Here is an 8,391-nt window from a genome sequence, read left to right on the forward strand (position 1 = left end):
TCATGCGAGATTAATTTGTGTAGAACAGATCTACAACCGCCATTGCCAAAGAATATAAAAATCTCTGAAATTTTTAACATTCTTTCCCCACTCCTCCTTACTCTTTCATATATCAGATCAAAACTTTCTTTTGCTATATTATGGACTCTGTATTAATTATAACAAAATTGAGATGTTATACAAAACTATGCACTACACTATTACAATGTAAGAGACAGTGGGAATAATTCCCAAAAGCTCACTGGGTTAAAAGTAATAACAACAGCTGGAGTTATCCGATTTTCCCATATTCAGTGGATGCCTCTGAAGATGATATACATGACATGGTGTGAACACTGTAAATATAGGTACCATGATATTAGAATGGAATTTTTATGCTATTAAATCAGTGACAAGAGGTTCAAAGTAAATTAATAAAGGTGCCCAACATAAGCTACAGTTTTCCAGAAGCTATGCAAAATACATTTAAGCTGAATATGATGCAGTCTGTATGAGGCACAGCACTCCTGAATTTTTGGAGGGGTAGATATTTTATTCCAACAAGGCTGGAGTTATCAATCTAGTAAAATTTCACTACAACTGGAAAAAACTAGAGCAGGAGAACCGGATTTTATGTGACAGTTTATATATCTTTCCTCACAGAGAAGGCTCCTCACATGTACTTAGTGACATTTCTTCATGTGATGGCGCTTCTCCCTGTACTTACACAGCACTTTCACACGAGAAAAGAGTAAAGACCATGAGAGAGAGGTTATAACACATGTAAGAAGCAAAGTAATCTCAAGAACTATGTCACATATCTGTCACCTTTGTCTTTCATTTGTCACCATGGGCACTGTGGTATGGCTGATTCATGTTACTGCCTTAAAACTTGGAATTCAAACATGATTTTAAGGGAACCATGTAACTCTATTACAAGGAGATATTCAGTGTTTAGATAGCTGTTTGGCACTTGACACAGACATCTCAAAACAGACAGGAAAAATATCAAGGCTCATATGTACCATACAGAATGAATCAACAATGTTTTCTCTGACTGCTGTGTAAAGCTGATTTAACCTTGACCAGGGATGCTGGAAGGGACCCTGTGTGAATTAATGCAGCAGAGGTCAGGGCCAAATCCTCAGCTGGTAAAACTGTTAGAGCCACACTGAGGTAAATGGTGTTAAAACCCCACTATCAAATGGCACAGTGCATGTTACATCATCAGAAAAAGACTTTAAAGTGTGAAAATCCAGATAGCAAGCTCAAGAAGAATAAATGGTTCACAGAGAAAGAAAAGCTCCTGTTCATTAAATAAGGGTCAAGCACGTGGGCAGCAAATATTCCTTTATTTGATCAATTATGCTTTAAAAATTAAATTAAAACCATTCTTAAGGACACATGAAACAGTTAAAGCCACAAAAATGTCCTTCAGTTGGGTAACAGTAAGGCAGTAAATCAGATCTTTTTGTAGGCCTAGAGAATGCAGGGCAAACAATAACTAAACAGACAATGGCAGCAGAGCTGCATCCTTTGAACTGGAGACTGTAACATATATACTGTGTTTTGCAAAAGCAGCACAATTGCATGGTGCTGAGAGCACACAAAAAGCTAAAACAAACAAAAAAATTCTGGCTTCTTTCCACTTTCAGTCATGAAAAGCCATGAGGAAGTTGAGATAGAAGGATGTTACAACTGCTTTCAAACAGGTCATTCTGCTACGTGAGGTCAGCAGCACTGCTGCTATTGACTTCAGCTGAATCAGGTTTTGGCGTGCTGGTTTTAATTTATCATATTACTGAAGTTGTACACTGATATAAATCCATACAGAGCAAAACTGAATAATGCTGTAGTTAATCAGGCCTAATGAAACAATGGTCCTCTAGGTCAAAAACACAGCTGTATCTGGGATGTTAAGATAAATACTTGCTCAGCTTTGATATTAGTTTAAAAGATTCTTGCTGTGGATGTTATAGATCATGTACAGTGAGGCTAACCAGCACAACCCTCAGATCTATATGATATGGAAAAGAAAAGTCTCACAAAGAGATGCAAATCAATAATTGTAATGATCCTTCTGCCAAAAGAAATTCCATTGACTAAGGGTTTCTATAAAAATTCAGCCTGATAATATGGATGAAGCCCAACACCAAAAATATTTGCAGATTCATAAAACCCTTCTTGCAGTCCAGCCATAGCACTGGACTTGTTGCACATATTACTGAAGAGGAAGAACAACATCTCTGTGCCATCTGCCCAATGTCAAACAGAGCATTCATATATCTGACTGACCTGCTGCAGACACATCTAAAAAACTCATTGATGAACTTGCTTAGAGAAAAAAATTATCTACATTCACAGTAATTATAAGGTATACAAAATAAATTCTGCTGAGTTGTCATTATTATTCTTTCCCTAAACACTCCCAAAATCAGTCTCAGTGATCCCTGAGGAAAGAGGGAAGTGATGGATTTACAATAGCTAATGACTCAGTTTACGAAAGAGTTTTTAGGTTGATCATATTGAAAGACATAGACGGTTTTTCTGTGTAATACAGAAACATATGCTGAACTTAAATCTGGTTGAATAGACACCACCTACCCAGGAATCAAAACCAAGTAGAAAGAGCATTTTTTTTTTTTTTTTACTACTTCAGGTATCTCCTTGCTTCTTATGCCCATAGCTCACTCCTACAGGAGTATGCTGACTCTAGCCTCAACAACTGCTGCTGGGGTACTTTGTCACAGGGGGGCAAGTGCCCAATCCTCTGTTCCCTGGCCTGTGCTCACATCCTGTGAGCATGTGAATGAGGTCACCTGTGCAGTCCATGCTTGAACTGGTTGCAAGTTAATGGCTGGCATCCTTTGCCCCCTGCAGCATATAGCACACTCTGGTATGATGGGGAGGAAAGCTGAAGCAAATACACCACTTTGAGGATGATGGCAATTTTTACTAACCTCTGTGGGTGTCTTCAACTGCAGTAAGCCACAGAGGAATGTTCTGTATCTTACTGAAAATATTCCTGTAAAAAGTAATTTTTGTGTTGCCTTGAGACACATAGAGACAAACAATTCAGCCACCAAGAATTCTATTTATTTTAAAATATTTTTTTTGATCAAGCTACCTTCTTGTTTATGAATCTCTCAGAAGATCAGGTACTTATTGCAGAAAGGGCAGTGATTTATCTATTCCAACATCTCTCAACAACACTAAAGCCACCTTTTGCTCCTAAATGGAACACATTATTGATATAGAGAATTTTGACAGGGTTTATTGTTGCAGCATAATACTTTATGTATATAAATTAACTTCTTTCCAACTGAAAAATGTATTTTAAAAACTTATTTTTTTAGTCTTTAACTGCAACCGATATGGAAAATAATTCAACTTCAAGAGAAGCTGTATGCTTAGCTAGTCAATAAACAGATCTACATCAACTAAAAATAAAGCCCATTCTTTTTCATTCCACAGAGTATGAAAATTATCCCAGACATATATTTCTCCCCTCTAGCTTTGCACTAATTAAAATCCACAGTTTTATAAGGATGGAGTAAGCAAATAACATTTAAAGCCCCACAATCTCGGCATTTGAGAAAGAAAAGAACTAACAGAACCTTGTAGTGTCAGAAGGAGAAATATGATGATTTCAGCAGTTTAAGAAAAACATAGTATTAAAGGTATTGAAAAAGGTTAGCAAAAGGCAAGGCAAGTTTTATTATGGCCTGGGATATATGCTTAGATAAAAGACATGATAGTTCCAAAGAACACAAATGAAAATAACTGATTCAAGTTCACGAAATGACAGACTATGGGAAAAGTAAGAGAGAATTTGACCTAAAAGCCTGTTTCTTAGAATATGATTTCTACTCTAAAATTCAAAGAGAAGCCAAAACTAATAAACAATTATACAGTGTCAATGCTTATGCATATTAAATCATGATGTGCAAGGCGAAGAATATCAGCAGTTCAAGTTACTAAATGAACAGCCAACGAGGTGTATCAGTTGCTCAAAACATTCATGGGGCAATGAGACAGCTGAGAAAGGCTGCAGCAACCTCGCTCCCTTAAACACAGCACAAAGTGCTAGTAAATATATGTAACTGGATCCAACTGGATCTTTGAGTGCACCACTGAACGGGACTAATGCTGCTGAATGTATAAATATGAGCATTGATGTTCAGAATGTCGTAAATACATAACTACAATAGTGTATTTACAGTTCTGTTAAACAGCAAAGGAAAAACATTCTATGAGGAATGACACATAGAAAACTATTCCCCAGCTTGATGGTCACAGCCACAATGCCAAGCGAGAATATTCACCTGAGAATATCTGTCTCAAGTCAGAAAGAAATGTCACAATGGGTTAGGCTTTCAACCACAGACAGTGGACATGGCTGTCCCAGATGCCTGTGTGGTATCCAAGTGGCATCCCAGCTAGCCAGCAGTGTGAAGCGAGAGGTGAAAACTGGCCTCACACATATGTGATGAGGACCGTGAAGTACAATTCATCAGAGAGGAGGGAGTTCATCCTTATTTTAGCAGAAACATAATGTAACACTGAGCTTTGCCGAGATCTAGATTTGCTGTTATAAAACAGGTAACAGCAGCTCTAAAAGGTAAGAGTGTGTGAGAAGAGCACCTTGGACACGTTTGCATTCTCCTGCCCACACCTGCCTCCCACACCCAGCTGAGTATCAAGCAATGGTGGCAACTATCAGCAGACAATGTTTTACTAGCAATGGAGGAAACAGCTCATATAAATAAGTCCCTTTCACAACCTTACCAACACTCAGACAGAAATACTGAGATCTGAATGATAATTTTCATTTATTTCAATAAGTTTTGATTTAAATTTTCTGCTGGAATTCTCTGGAATAAATTTTATGTGGAAGTGGCAAAATGCCAGAAGGAATGGGCTTATCTGAGTGACGTAGATTTTTTTGAATTTTCCAGGTAAAATCTGTACCTCTTCCAAGTATGCCTTTAATGCAAATTCAGTCTCAAGTGTTGGAATAAGCAACATCTATGAAAGTGAAACAGAAAATGTATCAAACATTACACTAATGACTTGAAGTTGTTGTGATCTACTTTCTGTATCCTGAAATGAATAAAATAAGTTTAGTGATTGCAGTCCTGTTCATGCAGTACCATGAAAAGCACCACTGCAACCCTCTGGCTAACCCTAGTAGGGAGGTCAGGTATTCAAAAGACAATGACATTATCTAAGGTCACCTCCAGATAATCCTCCTCCAAAGCAGGTTAGAGAACAGCAGAATGATGATGAGGGAAAATGTACATTAAGCACAGTTTTCTTTTTGAGTACACAGTTGAGGTTGGTTTTGCTTTCTATTAGCCAAGGACAACAAAAGCCATAGCTGTGTGATAAACATTTTTGAGCAAGCTGGACAGAAATGCACTTTAAAATTAATCTAGGAGGGAATAAAAACTCTTGCACTTAGCAACAGCCTCTTAGTCCCTCGACCCTTCTGAAAGTCTATCCCTTGAAAAGATGTGCCTCTAGTCATCTCTGTTCCTTTTGGGCTGGGAATCATAACTCTCAGCTGGGAATCATAGCTCTCAGCTAATTTCCAGTATTTGGATACTGATTTGTTATACAGCAGCACCAGCTATTCCCACACGTCCTTCAAGGGACCACATGCACTGTTACACCTCTTCGTCTCATGCTGTCAATATAACTATCCATATTCGCCACAATGGCAAGAAAATTACTTTTGAAAGAAGAATGCTTACGACTCCTCCTCCCCATATTTTAGACTGTAAGTAGAACCTTGTGTCCCAATGGGCATTCAGAGAGCTGCTGGGAATGTCTTCTTGTGAAATTTCAGGGCACACAGTTGCTTCAGTGATCACATCTGACATGACTTCAGTTTGCATCTGCAGAAGTTTAGCACATGTCAGATCTTTTTGACAGCACCAGAGTTTTTGCTGATGCTGAGAACATTTTGCTGCTAGTCCATATCCTTTCCTGAGGAAGCACAGAAAGAGAAGCCAAAGTTTAATTCTAAGCTATTCTTTTTATTTTTACTTTGATACACATTTTTACCCATAGGCATCTTGGTTGCTATCTGCACGTGCCAGTTCCACAAGCACTTTGGAACCGTTCTCAAAGGAAGCTTCTTCTGAAGTCTGTGTTTGCAGAGAGTTCACTGAATAAAACACGTTCATCTCTAACTTCTCCTTACTCTCTTTTCTAGGAATACATACTACTTCTACCTTCTGCAGGCTACTAGGATATGTAGGGTACTACCCACAGCACTGCAACATGCATTGTGTAATCAGATTCTGCAGAGAGGCAGGCTGTCTGTGTGACACTCTTCTGTGCTATCATACCACAACCAAAGCTTGAAGTGCTGACATGGACTTCACGAATATGAAAGAAAGATTCACAGGTTGGTAAAAGCAAAAAGAAATCTGAGGAGCCCATTCCCACATCCTAGTGTGGTACCTGTGCTCACAAGAAAATCTCTTGCTTCTGTTCCTGCCTTGAGTGAAGAGGAACAGAAAAAGACTAGCTGCTATGATCTACAACTGAAATACAGAAATTCTCTACAGGGCAAAGGAGTGGTAGGATAAGCACTACAACAGACAAGCAGGCTCAGTCAGCATATTGTTGCAGGCAGATGACGTGCCAGCAGAAGAGAACAGCAGTCCCAAGACAATTGTGGCTGGCCCACAACCTCAGTCTATGTCAACTCTGTGGCCTGTAAGCCAAAGGTTTGCTTTTTTTCCCACTCCCTTGCATACCACATGGCATCTCTAGCCTTACACAATTACTGACTTCTCCCTGGATCTTTGGGTGAGAGAAACAAAGCTGAGGGCAGGCTACAGATAGTAGCAGACAGGATGTTAAACATTTGATCTCAGTGCAGAACAAGGGTCTTCTCTGACTCTGAAGAATGCTCCTGCCTCATTCAACCCAGCTTCCTTGAACCTCCTGCACATGTGACAGCAATCTGTGTCCAATAACAGAGCAATTCCCTTTTCTGGCAGCCCAGGTACTTTTTCACAGCTGTGTAGAAGTTGCTCCTTTTTTTCTCATGCTCTTCGTCTTTGCTGGTCCCTGTGGCAAATGGCTGTGGTTGTTCATGCAGTTCCTATTTTGCTGGAGTTCATCTCTTATAAGAGGCTGAAGAATTCCTTGTGGAACAGATTGAAGGAAGAAAAAAAGTCTACACTGGATTATAGCTCATTGAATGTAGCAGAAGTTACTTAAATGAATGAAAATTATACTTATATCCAGACTGTTCTGCAGGATAATTACTTTCACTGTAAGATCATTACTCTAGCTACTGTGCCTTTTTAAATTATGCGTCATGGTGTCAAAACAGTAAGATGCATACAATCAATTATAAGGCTGTTCTTGAAGAATCTTTCATATATGCCAATATGCAACCAGCAGTAAGTTCCTCAGATTAACTGGTCCAGGGCCTCTCTGCAGCAACACAGACTCAGATGTTTGGAAGAGATGATAGTTCAAAATTATGTCAGGGACAGAACAAGACTAAGGGGCAAACCTGTGTTAATGCCTGTGTCTATAGACCATCAGAGAAGCCAGTGACATAAAAAATGCAAGATAATTCAACCTTTCTCACAGACACTAAAAAACACGGGAAAGGGAAGCAAAAGGGAAGAATTTTAGTGGGTAGGGAAGGGGGAAAGGAGGGCGTCTGGGAAGCTTAACCAGACCAAGTTTTGAGTGCTCAGCAACGTCCTACACGCGGTACAGGATTTTACATACAGGTAGCAAGGCGTAGGATAGTCTCCCTTCCCATTTCCCTTCCCTGACGTTGGACACTGCCCCCCGCACGGCCGGTCCGCACCAGGAGAGGGCGCCCGAACACCAACCAAGCGCGGGAGTTACACTAATGAGCACTCGCGGCTAATTACCGCTCCGGCTGCAGGCTCCCGTTCCGCGGGATTAGCTCGCTCGCATGCAGAGGAGGGTGCAAGCAGAACAGCGGTGGCCAGGGCGCAGGTCACAGGCTTGCTGGAGAGCAGCGACCGCAGTTCATCTGCAGAAGCTTCTCTTTTTACTTTCCTGTTTCACTACACTCACCAAATTCTTCCCCAAGGCAGGGGAGCAACAAGGTTATTCTGTACCCTGTGTTATACCTGGGGATTGTGAGATTCCTCATTCAATCTACTGCTGCCCCTTTCCCAGCCTACAGCAGATGCAGGGATGGACACACAGGGAAGCCACAGCTGCTCCTGCAAGAGTTATGGCATGCCGGCTTCTGTCCTCTTGCTACTCTGTCATGTCCTACCTCTCTATTGGGCCTGGCATGTGTCCTGCATGGTGAGGAGACAACCAAGGGGCTTCTGGAGTGAAGACCCCACATCCCACCCACCTGCCGTGTCAAGCCTTGGCCTCCTGTGATGTTCAGAA

General features: G+C 40.5%; 1 long non-coding RNA gene across 1 annotated transcript; it reads right to left on the reverse strand.

The window, feature by feature from the left end:
• Nucleotides 1–3,156: 3,156 nt before the first annotated feature.
• On the reverse strand, nt 3,157–5,828 carry LOC113953107. The gene is made up of 3 exons (XR_003529739.1): nt 5,773–5,828; nt 4,951–5,007; nt 3,157–3,210 (listed from the first exon to the last, which is right to left on the reverse strand). It is a non-coding gene; the product is annotated as an uncharacterized LOC113953107 (long non-coding RNA).
• Between the last annotated feature and the right edge of the window lie 2,563 nt (nt 5,829–8,391).

Source organism: Corapipo altera, unplaced genomic scaffold (assembly GCF_003945725.1).
Source record: "Corapipo altera isolate COAL_440 unplaced genomic scaffold, ASM394572v1 59, whole genome shotgun sequence".
Classification (NCBI taxonomy): domain Eukaryota; kingdom Metazoa; phylum Chordata; class Aves; order Passeriformes; family Pipridae; genus Corapipo; species Corapipo altera.